Raw genomic sequence first — 12,500 nt, 5'->3', positions numbered from 1 at the left:
CGGCATCTTCTTTATATACAGTAACCATGTCAGAGTCTCCTTTATATACAGTAACCATGTCACAGCGTCTCCTTTATATACAGTAATGTCACAGCGTCTCCTTTATATACAGTAATGTCACTGCGTCTCCTTTATATACAGTAACCATGTCACAGCGTCTCCTTCATATACAGTAACCATGTCACAGCGTCTCCTTTATATACAGTAACCATGTCACGGCGTCTCCTTCATGTACAGTAACCATGTCACGGCGTCTCCTTTATATACAGTAACCATGTCACGGCGTCTCCTTTATATACAGTAACCATGTCACGGCGTCTCCTTCATGTACAGTAACCATGTCACGGCGTCTCCTTCATGTACAGTAACCATGTCACGGCGTCTCCTTCATGTACAGTAACCATGTCAGGGCGTCTCCTTTATGTACAGTAACCATGTCAGGGCGTCTCCTTTATATACAGTAACCATGTCAGGGCGTCTCCTTTATATACAGTAACCATGTCACGGCGTCTCCTTTATATACAGTAACCATGTCACGGCGTCTCCTTTATATACAGTAACCATGTCACGGCGTCTCCTTTATATACAGTAACCATGTCACGGCGTCTCCTTTATATACAGTAACCATGTCACGGCGTCTCCTTTATATACAGTAACCATGTCACGGCGTCTCCTTTATATACAGTAACCATGTCACGGCGTCTCCTTTATATACAGTAACCATGTCACGGCGTCTCCTTTATATACAGTAACCATGTCACGGCGTCTCCTTTATATACAGTAACCATGTCACGGCGTCTCCTTCATATACAGTAACCATGTCACGGCGTCTCCTTTATATACAGTAACCATGTCACGGCGTCTCCATTATATACAGTAACCATGTCACGGCGTCTCCATTATATACAGTAACCATGTCACGGCGTCTCCTTTATATACAGTAACCATGTCACGGCGTCTCCTTCATATACAGTAACCATGTCACGGCGTCTCCTTCATATACAGTAACCATGTCAGAGTCTCCTTTATATACAGTAACCATGTCACAGCGTCTCCTTCATATACAGTAACCATGTCACAGCGTCTCCTTTATATACAGTAACCATGTCACAGCGTCTCCTTTATATACAGTAACCATGTCACAGCGTCTCCTTTATATACAGTAACCATGTCACAGCGTCTCCTTTATATACAGTAACCATGTCACAGCGTCTCCTTTATGTACAGTAACCATGTCACAGCGTCTCCTTTATGTACAGTAACCATGTCACAGCGTCTCCTTTATATACAGTAACCATGTCACAGCGTCTCCTTTATATACAGTAACCATGTCACAGCGTCTCCTTTATATACAGTAACCTTGTCACAGCGTCTCCTTTATATACAGTAACCATGTCACAGCGTCTCCTTTATATACAGTAACCATGTCACGGCGTCTCCTTTATATACAGTAATGTCACTGCGTCTCCTTTATATACAGTAATCATGTCACAGCGTCTCCTTCATATACAGTAACCATGTCACAGCATCTCCTTCATATACAGTAACCATGTCACAGCATCTCCTTTATATACAGTAACCATGTCACAGCGTCTCCTTCATATACAGTAACCATGTCACAGCATCTCCTTCATATACAGTAATCATGTCACAGCATCTCCTTTATATACAGTAACCATGTCACAGCGTCTCCTTCATATACAGTAACCATGTCACAGCGTCTCCTTTATATACAGTAATCATGTCACAGCGTCTCCTTTATATACAGTAACCATGTCACAGCGTCTCCTTCATATACAGTAATGTCACTGCGTCTCCTTTATATACAGTAATGTCACTGCGTCTCCTTTATATACAGTAACCATGTCACAGCGTCTCCTTTATATACAGTAATGTCACTGCGTCTCCTTTATATACAGTAACCATGTCACAGCGTCTCCTTCATATACAGTAACCATGTCACAGCGTCTCCTTTATATACAGTAACCATGTCACAGCGTCTCCTTTATATACAGTAACCATGTCACAGCGTGACATATGTATGTGTGTACTGTATGTGTGACATATGTATGTGTGTAATATCTGTGTGTACTGTATGTGTGACATATGTATGTGTGTATGTATGTGTGACATATGTATGTGTGTATGTATGTGTGTACTGTATGTGTGACATATGTATGTGTGTAATGTTTGTGTGTACTGTATGTGTGACATATGTATGTGTGTAATGTATGTGTACGGTATGTGTGACATATATATGTGTGTAATGTATTCCAACCTGAGGAACACACACAATGATAGGACACACCTGAGGATACACACAGTGATAGGACACACACAGTGATAGGACACACCTGAGGACACACACAGTGATAGGTGTGTCCTATCACTGTGTGTGTCCTATCACTGTGTGTGTCCACAGGTGTGTCCTATCACTGTGTGTGTTCCTCTGGTGTGTCCTATCACTGTGTGTGTCCTGAGGAACACACACAGTGATAGGACACACCTGAGGAACACACACAGTGATAGGACACACACACAGTGATAGGACAATCCTGTGGAACACACACAGTGATAGGACACACTTGAGGACACACACAGTGATAGGACACACACAGTGATAGGACACACCTGAGGAACACACACAGTGATAGGACACACCTGAGGATACAGATACAGTGATAGGACACACCTGAGTATCCAGATACAGTGATTGGACACCCCTGAGGACACACACAGTGATAGGATACACCTGAGGACACACACAGTGATAGGACACACCTGAGGATACAGATACAGTGATAGGACACACACAGTAATAGGACACACCTGAGGACACACACAGTGATAGGACACACACAGTGAAAGGACACACCTGAGGACACACACAGTGATAGGACACACCTGAGGACACACACAGTCATTGGACACACACAGTCATAGGACACACACAGTCATAGGACACACCTGAGGAGACACAGTGATAGGACACACCTGAGGACACACACAGTGATAGGACACACCTGAGGACACACACAGTCATAGGACACACCTGAGGACACACACAGTGATAGGACACACCTGAGGACACACACAGTGATAGGACACACCTGAGGACACACACAGTGATAGGACACACCTGAGGACACACACAGTGATAGGACACACCTGAGGACACACACAGTGATAGGACACACCTGAGGATACAGATACAGTGATAGGACACACCTGAGGACACACACAGTGATAGGACACGCCTGAAGATACAGATACAGTGATAGGACACACCTGAGGACACACACAGTGATAGGACACACCTGAGGATACACACAGTGATAGGTGTGTCCTATCACTGTGTGTGTCCTATCACTGTGTGTGTCCTCAGGTGTGTCCTATCACTGTGTGTGTCCTATCACTGTGTGTGTTCCTCTGGTGTGTCCTATCACTGTGTGTGTCCTGAGGAACACACACAGTGATAGGACACACACAGTGATAGGACACACCTGAGGAACACACACAGTGATAGGACACACACACAGTGATAGGACAATCCTGAGGAACACACACAGTGATAGGACACACCTGAGGACACACACAGTGATAGGACACACCTGAGGACACACACAGTGATAGGACACACACAGTGATAGGACACACCTGAGGACACACACAGTGATAGGACACACCTGAGGATACAGATACAGTGATAGGACATACCTGAGGACACACACAGTGATAGGACACGCCTGAAGATACAGATACAGTGATAGGACACACCTGAGGACACACACAGTGATAGGACACACCTGAGGATACACACAGTGATAGGTGTGTCCTATCACTGTGTGTGTCCTATCACTGTGTGTGTCCTCAGGTGTGTCCTATCACTGTGTGTGTCCTATCACTGTATGTGTTCCTCTGGTATGTCCTATCACTGTGTGTGTCCTGAGGAACACACACAGTGATAGGACACACACAGTGATAGGACACACCTGAGGAACACACACAGTGATAGGACACACACACAGTGATAGGACAATCCTGAGGAACACACACAGTGATAGGACACACCTGAGGACACACACAGTGATAGGACACACCTGAGGACACACACAGTGATAGGACACACACAGTGATAGGACACACCTGAGGAACACACACAGTGATAGGACACACCTGAGGACACACACAGTGATAGGACACACCTGAGGATACAGATACAGTGATAGGACACACTTGAGTATCCAGATACAGTGATAGGACACACCTGAGGACACACACAGTGATAGGATACACCTGAGGACACACACAGTGATAGGACACACCTGAGGATACAGATACAGTGATAGGACACACCTGAGGACACACACAGTGATAGGACACACCTGAGGATACAGATACAGTGATAGGACACACCTGAGGATACAGATACAGTGATAGGACACACACAGTAAAAGGACACACCTGAGGACACACACAGTGATAGGACACACACAGTGATAGGACACAACTGAGGACACACACAGTCATTGGACACACACAGTCATAGGACACACACAGTCATAGGACACACCTGAGGACACACACAGTCATAGGACACACCTGAGGACACACACAGTGATAGGACACACCTGAGGACATACACAGTGATAGGACACACACAGTGATAGGACACACCTGAGGACACACACAGTGATAGGACACACCTGAGGATACAGATACAGTGATAGGACACACACAGTAATAGGACACACCTGAGGACACACACAGTGATAGGACACACCTGAAGATACAGATACAGTGATAGGACACACCTGAGGACACACACAGTGATAGGACACACCTGAAGATACAGATACAGTGATAGGACACACCTGAGGACACACACAGTGATAGGACACACCTGAGGATACAGATACAGTGATAGGACACACCTGAGGACACACACAGTGATAGGACACACCTGAGGATACAGATACAGTGATAGGACACACACAGTAATAGGACACACCTGAGGACACACACAGTGATAGGACACACCTGAGGATACAGATACAGTGATAGGACACACACAGTAATAGGACACACCTGAGGATACAGATACAGTGATAGGACACACCTGAGGATACAGATACAGAGATAGGACACACCTGAGGATACAGATACAGTGATAGGACACACCTGAGGATACAGATACAGTGATAGGACACACACAGTAATAGGACACACCTGAGGACACACACAGTGATAGGACACACACAGTGATAGGACACACCTGAGGACACACACAGTGATAGGATACACCTGAGGACACACACAGTGATAGGACACACCTGAGGATACAGATACAGTGATAGGACACACCTGAGGACACACACAGTGATAGGACACACCTGAGGATACAGATACAGTGATAGGACACACCTGAGGATACAGATACAGTGATAGGACACACCTGAGGATACAGATACAGTGATAGGACACACCTGAGGATACAGATACAGTGATAGGACACACCTGAGGATACAGATACAGTGATAGGACACACACAGTAAAAGGACACACCTGAGGACACGCACAGTGATAGGACACACACAGTGATAGGACACACACAGTGATAGGACACACCTGAGGACACACACAGTGATAGGACACACCTGAGGACACACACAGTCATAGGACACACCTGAGGACACACACAGTGATAGGACACACCTGAGGACACACACAGTCATAGGACACACCTGAGGACACACACAGTGATAGGACACACCTGAGGACACACACAGTGATAGGACACACCTGAGGACACACACAGTGATAGGACACACCTGAGGATACAGATACAGTGATAGGACACACCTGAGGACACACACAGTGATAGGACACACCTGAAGATACAGATACAGTGATAGGACACACCTGAGGACACACACAGTGATAGGACACACCTGAGGATACAGATACAGTGATAGGACACACCTGAGGACACACACAGTGATAGGACACACCTGAGGATACAGATACAGTGATAGGACACACACAGTAATAGGACACACCTGAGGACACGCACAGTGATAGGACACACACAGTGATAGGACACACCTGAGGATACAGATAGTGATAGGACACACCTGAGGATACAGATACAGTGATAGGACACACCTGAGGATACAGATACAGTGATAGGACACACCTGAGGATACAGATACAGAGATAGGACACACCTGAGGATACAGATACAGTGATAGGGCACACCTGAGGATACAGATACAGTGATAGAACACATCTGAGGATACAGATACAGTGATAGCACACACCTGAGGATACAGATACAGTGATAGGACACACACAGTAATAGGACACACCTGAGGACACACACAGTGATAGGACACACCTGAGGATACAGATACAGTGATAGGACACACACAGTAATAGGACACACCTGAGGACACACACAGTGATAGGACACACACAGTGATAGGACACACCTGAGGATACAGATACAGAGATAGGACACACCTGAGGATACAGATACAGTGATAGGACACACCTGAGGATACACACACAGTGATAGGACACACCTGAGGATACAGATACAGTGATAGGACACACACAGTAATAGGACACACCTGAGGACACACACAGTGATAGGACACACCTGAGGATACAGATACAGAGATAGGACACACCTGAGGATACAGATACAGTGATAGGACACACCTGAGGATACAGATACAGTGATTGGACACACCTGAGGACACACACAGTGATAGTACACACCTGAGGATACAGATACAGTGATAGGACACACACAGTAATAGGACACACCTGAGGACACACACAGTGATAGGACACACCTGAGGATACAGATACAGAGATAGGACACACCTGAGGATACAGATACAGAGATAGGACACACCTGAGGATACAGATACAGTGATAGGACACACCTGAGGATACACACACAGTGATAGGACACACCTGAGGATACAGATACAGTGATAGGACACACACAGTAATAGGACACACCTGAGGACACACACAGTGATAGGACACACCTGAGGATACAGATACAGAGATAGGACACACCTGAGGATACAGATACAGTGATAGGACACACCTGAGGATACAGATACAGTGATTGGACACACCTGAGGACACACACAGTGATAGTACACACCTGAGGATACAGATACAGTGATAGGACACACACAGTAATAGGACACACCTGAGGACACACACAGTGATAGGACACACCTGAGGATACAGATACAGAGATAGGACACACCTGAGGATACAGATACAGTGATAGGACACACCTGAGGATACAGATACAGTGATTGGACACACCTGAGGACACACACAGTGATAGTACACACCTGAGGATACAGATACAGTGATAGGACACACACAGTAATAGGATACACCTGAGGACACACACAGTGATAGGACACACCTGAGGATACAGATACAGTGATAGGACACACCTGAGGACACACACAGTGATAGGACACACCTGAGGATACAGATACAGTGATAGGACACACACAGTAATAGGACACACCTGAGGATACAGATACAGTGATAGGACACACCTGAGGATACAGATACAGTGATAGGACACACCCGAGGATACAGATACAGTGATAGGACACACCTGAGGATACAGATACAGTGATAGGACACACCTGAGGACACACACAGTGATAGGACACACCTGAGGATACAGATACAGTGATAGGACACACCTGAGGACACACACAGTGATAGGACACACCTGAGGATACAGATACAGTGATAGGACACACCTGAGGATACAGATACAGTGATAGGACACACCTGAGGACACACACAGTGATAGGACACACCTGAGGATACAGATACAGTGATAGGACACACCTGAGGACACACACAGTGATAGGACACACCTGAGGATACAGATACAGTGATAGGACACACCTGAGTATCCAGATACAGTGATAGGACACACCTGAGGACACACACAGTGATAGGACACACCTGAGGATACAGATACAGTGATAATACACACCTGAGGATACAGATACAGTGATAGGACACATCTGAGGATACAGATACAGTGATAGGACACACCTGAGGATACAGATACAGTGATAGGACACACCTGAGGATACAGATACAGTGATAGCACACACCTGAGGATACAGATACAGTGATAGGACACATCTGAGGATACAGATACAGTGATAGGACACACCTGAGGATACAGATACAGTGATAGCACACACCTGAGGATACAGATACAGTGATAGGACACATCTGAGGATACAGATACAGTGATAGGACACACCTGAGGACACACACAGTGATAGCACACACCTGAGGACACACACACCGTGTTAGGAGACACACAATGCTGTAATTAATGAGTGACGCATCACCCCCCCGCACAGCCACACAAGACATTGGCACCCAACCCACATCGCAGACCGGGCACTCAAAAGTCAGCAATTATGAGTCAGATTCTGAACTGGGAGCAAAGCAAAAAAGAAGCCAGTAACTTTGCACCATTCTACAATGCAGGTGTGGGTGTACATATTAGGGTGTACATATTAGGGTGTACATATCAGGGTGTACATATCAGGGTGTACATATTAGGATTGCCACCCATCCGGGATTACTCTGGACACTCCGGAAATGCAGAGGACTGTCTGGTTAGGGTCAGGCACTGGGGAGGGAGAGGTTAGGGTCAGGCAATGGGGAGGGAGAGGTTAGGGTCAGGCACTGGGGGGGAGAGGTTAGGGTCTGGCACTAGAGGGAGAGGTTATGGTCAGGCACTGGGGAGGGAGAGGTTAGGTCAGGCACTGGGGAGGGAGAGGGTAGGGTCAGGCACTAGGAAGAGAGAGGTTAGGGTCAGGCACTGGGGAGGGAGAGGTTAGGGTCAGGCACTAGAAAGGGAGAGGTTAGGGTCAGGCACTAGGAAGGGAGAGGTTAGGTCAGGTACTGGGCAGGGAGAGGTTAGGTCAGGCACTGGGGAGGGAGAGGTTAGGGCCAGGTACTGGGGAGGGAAAGATTAAGGTCAGGCACTAGGAAGGGAGAGGTTATGGTCAGGCACTGGGGAGGAAGAGGTTAGGGTCAGGCACTGGGCAGGGAAAGGTTAGGGTCAGGCACTGGGCAGGGAGAGGTTAGGGTCAGGCACTGGGCAGGGAGAGGTTAGGGTCAGGCACTGGGCAGGGAGAGGTTAGGGTCAGGCACTGGGCAGGGAGAGGTTAGGGTCAGGCACTGGGCAGGGAGAGGTTAGGGTCAGGCACTGGGCAGGGAGAGGTTAGGGTCAGGCACTGGGCAGGGAGAGGTTAGGGTCAGGCACTGGGAAGGGAGAGATTAGGGTCAGGCACTAGAGGGAGTGGTTAGGGTCAGGCACTGGAAGGAGAGGTTAGGGTAGGGAGAGGGGGGAGTTAGCATACATAACAGGGGTCGGTATGATAGCCCTGTCCGAATTCTGACTGCCGGCATCCCGTACCCAACCCTGCGACATCTGTAAGGCAGAGGCTCTGGAGAGGGAATCTGGTTACTTGGTCGACAGTCACCATGTCAGCATTTCATCAGGAAGTCGACATGTTCATAATGTTAATATTTGAAATATCACCATTCTTAGAAGGCTGACAGCCAAGGTTAGGTTTGCCTCGAGGGGTCGGGGGGGGGGGGGGGGGGGGAGTATTGGGTTAGGCACTAGAGAGTGGGGGGGGCGGAGTATAGGGTTAAGCACTAGGAGAGGGGGGAGCAGTATAGGGTTAAGCACCAAAAGGGGGGGGGTTGGGGGGAGTTTAGGGTTAAGCACCAGAAAGAGGGGGTGAGTAGGGTTAAGCACTAGAGGGAGGGTTAGGGGGAAAACACTAATAGGAATGCTGCAGAGTCATGCGCATTGGTGAATTTGACACAGGGGCAGCAGCCCCACCCAGTAATATCTGCCACTTCCAGTGAGTCAGTGGGTTCCCATTGGACCACTACCTGCCAGTCACACACAGGATAGGCAGAACCAAAGGGAGGTGTTTTCTACCCCTGGGACTGCCAGTCTGGGCCACAATTAATAAAGAGATTGCGTCCAATAGGAGAAACTCCTCTTTCCAACAGCCCTGCATGGTTTCTAGTGGCTGCAGCCAATGCATGTGCCGGTCCCATAGCCTTGCGGGTCCTATTGCGGGACTGGCACATGTGCACAAGCAGTGCCTAGGATGTCCCAAAGCCTGCAAGCTGAAATGCACATGCTCGGGACTGTGCCCTCTTGGACTTAGAGGGTAGGAGCTGCCGCCAGTCACATGACCATCGGGATGGCGTTAGAGATGCTGCTGATGCTGGGACCAGCTAAGTGACTGCTGGGCCACTAGGGAGTTTAGGTCGACATACTATCATGTTTACAGGTCATTTGTGTAGACATGGTCGCCATTGACAGGCTAAGCAGGACACCATTATGACCTTATGCATGGAGACGGGATAACTGTTGACCTCACCCCTGATAAGCTGTGGTGTCCGGAGGTGGCTGCATACTGTACGTGCACATGGCAGCGCCATAGCATCCTCTGAGGACCCGGTGCCGCAGGTCTCAGATATCTGCTGCAAATCATTTTAGTACATATACTGTAGGTACCATGTGTATTACGGTAACCCTCAGTTTTCTGAGGTTTTACCATATATTTATGATTGATATACAGTATACCGTCCTGAGACCAGTCCCTACGCTGCAGCCCCCACTGCCATGTCACCGACAGGTAACCGCTACGGTGCAGCCCCCACTGCCATGTCACCGACAGGTAACCGCTACGGTGCAGCCCCCACTGCCATGTCACCGACAGGTAACCGCTACGGTGCAGCCCCCACTGCCATGTCACCGACAGGTAACCGCTACGGTGCAGCCCCCACTGCCATGTCACCGACAGGTAACCGCTACGGTGCAGCCCCCACTGCCATGTCACCGACAGGTAACCGCTACGCTGCAGCCCCCACTGCCATGTCACCGACACGTAACCGCTACGCTGCAGCCCCCACTGCCAAGTCACCGACAGGTAACCGCTAAGCTGAAGCCCCCACTGCCATGTCACCGACAGGTAACCGCTACGCTGCAGCCCCCACTGCCATGTCACCGACAGGTAACCGCTACGGTGCAGCCCCCACTGCCATGTCACCGACAGGTAACCGCTACGCTGCAGCCCCCACTGCCATGTCACCGACAGGTAACTGCTACGCTGCAGCCCCCACTGCCATGTCACTGACAGGTAACGCTACGCTGCAGCCCCCACTGCCATGTCACCGACAGGTAACCGCTACGCTGCAGCCCCCACTGCCATGTCAGCGACAGGTAACCACTACGCTGCAGCCCCCACTGCCATGTCACTGACAGGTAACCGCTACGCTGCAGAACCCACTGCCATGTCACTGACAGGTAACCGCTACGGTGCAGCCCTCACTGCCATGTCACCGACAGGTAACCGCTACGGTGCAGCCCCCACTGCCATGTCACCGACAGGTAACCACTAAGCTGCAGCCCCCACTGCCATGTCACCGACAGGTAACCGCTACGCTGCAGCCCCCACTGCCAAGTCACCGACAGGTAACCGCTAAGCTGCAGCCCCCACTGCCATGTCACCGACAGGTAACCGCTACGGTGCAGCCCCCACTGCCATGTCACCGACAGGTAACCGCTACGCTGCAGCCCCCACTGCCATGTCACCGACAGGTAACCGCTACGCTGCAGCCCCCACTGCCATGTCACCGACAGGTAACCGCTACGCTGCAGCCCCCACTGCCATGTCACCGACAGGTAACGCTACGCTGCAGCCCCCACTGCCATGTCACCGACAGGTAACCGCTACGCTGCAGCCCCCACTGCCATGTCACCGACAGGTAACCGCTACGCTGCAGCCCCCACTGCCATGTCACCGACAGGTAACCGCTACGCTGCAGCCCCCACTGCCATGTCACCGACAGGTAACTGCTACGCTGCAGCCCCCACTGCCATGTCACCGACAGGTAACGCTGCGCTGCAGCCCCCACTGCCATGTCACCGACAGGTAACCGCTACGCTGCAGCCCCCACTGCCATGTCACCGACAGGTAACCGCTACGCTGCAGCCCCCACTGCCATGTCACTGACAGGTAACCGCTACGCTGCAGAACCCACTGCCATGTCACTGACAGGTAACCGCTACGGTGCAGCCCCCACTGCCATGTCACCGACAGGTAACCGCTACGCTGCAGCCCCCACTGCCATGTCACTGACAGGTAACCGCTACTGTGCAGAACCCACTGCCATGTCACTGACAAGTAATCGCTACAGTGCAGCCCCCACTGCCATGTCACTGACAGGTAATCGCTACAGTGCAGCCCCCACTGCCATGTCACTGACAGGTAATCGCTACAGTGCAGCCCCCACTGCCATGTCACTGACAGGTAACCGCTACTGTGCAGAACCCACTGCCATGTCACTGACAAGTAACCGCTACAGTGCAGACCCCACTGCATGTC

General features: G+C 49.8%; 1 protein-coding gene across 1 annotated transcript in view; it reads right to left on the bottom strand.

Annotated features, from left to right (window-relative positions):
* Positions 1-12,500, bottom strand: part of LOC148479330 (uncharacterized) — a 212,260-nt gene that overhangs the window by 22,704 nt on the left and 177,056 nt on the right. The gene's annotated exons all lie outside the window — the stretch shown is intronic.

Source organism: Taudactylus pleione, unplaced genomic scaffold (assembly GCF_031769625.1).
Source record: "Taudactylus pleione unplaced genomic scaffold, aTauple2 ptg000620l, whole genome shotgun sequence".
Classification (NCBI taxonomy): Eukaryota; Metazoa; Chordata; class Amphibia; order Anura; family Myobatrachidae; genus Taudactylus; species Taudactylus pleione.
The sequence above is the reverse complement of the archived record's forward strand: the minus strand, read 5'-3'. Positions and strand labels throughout refer to the sequence as shown.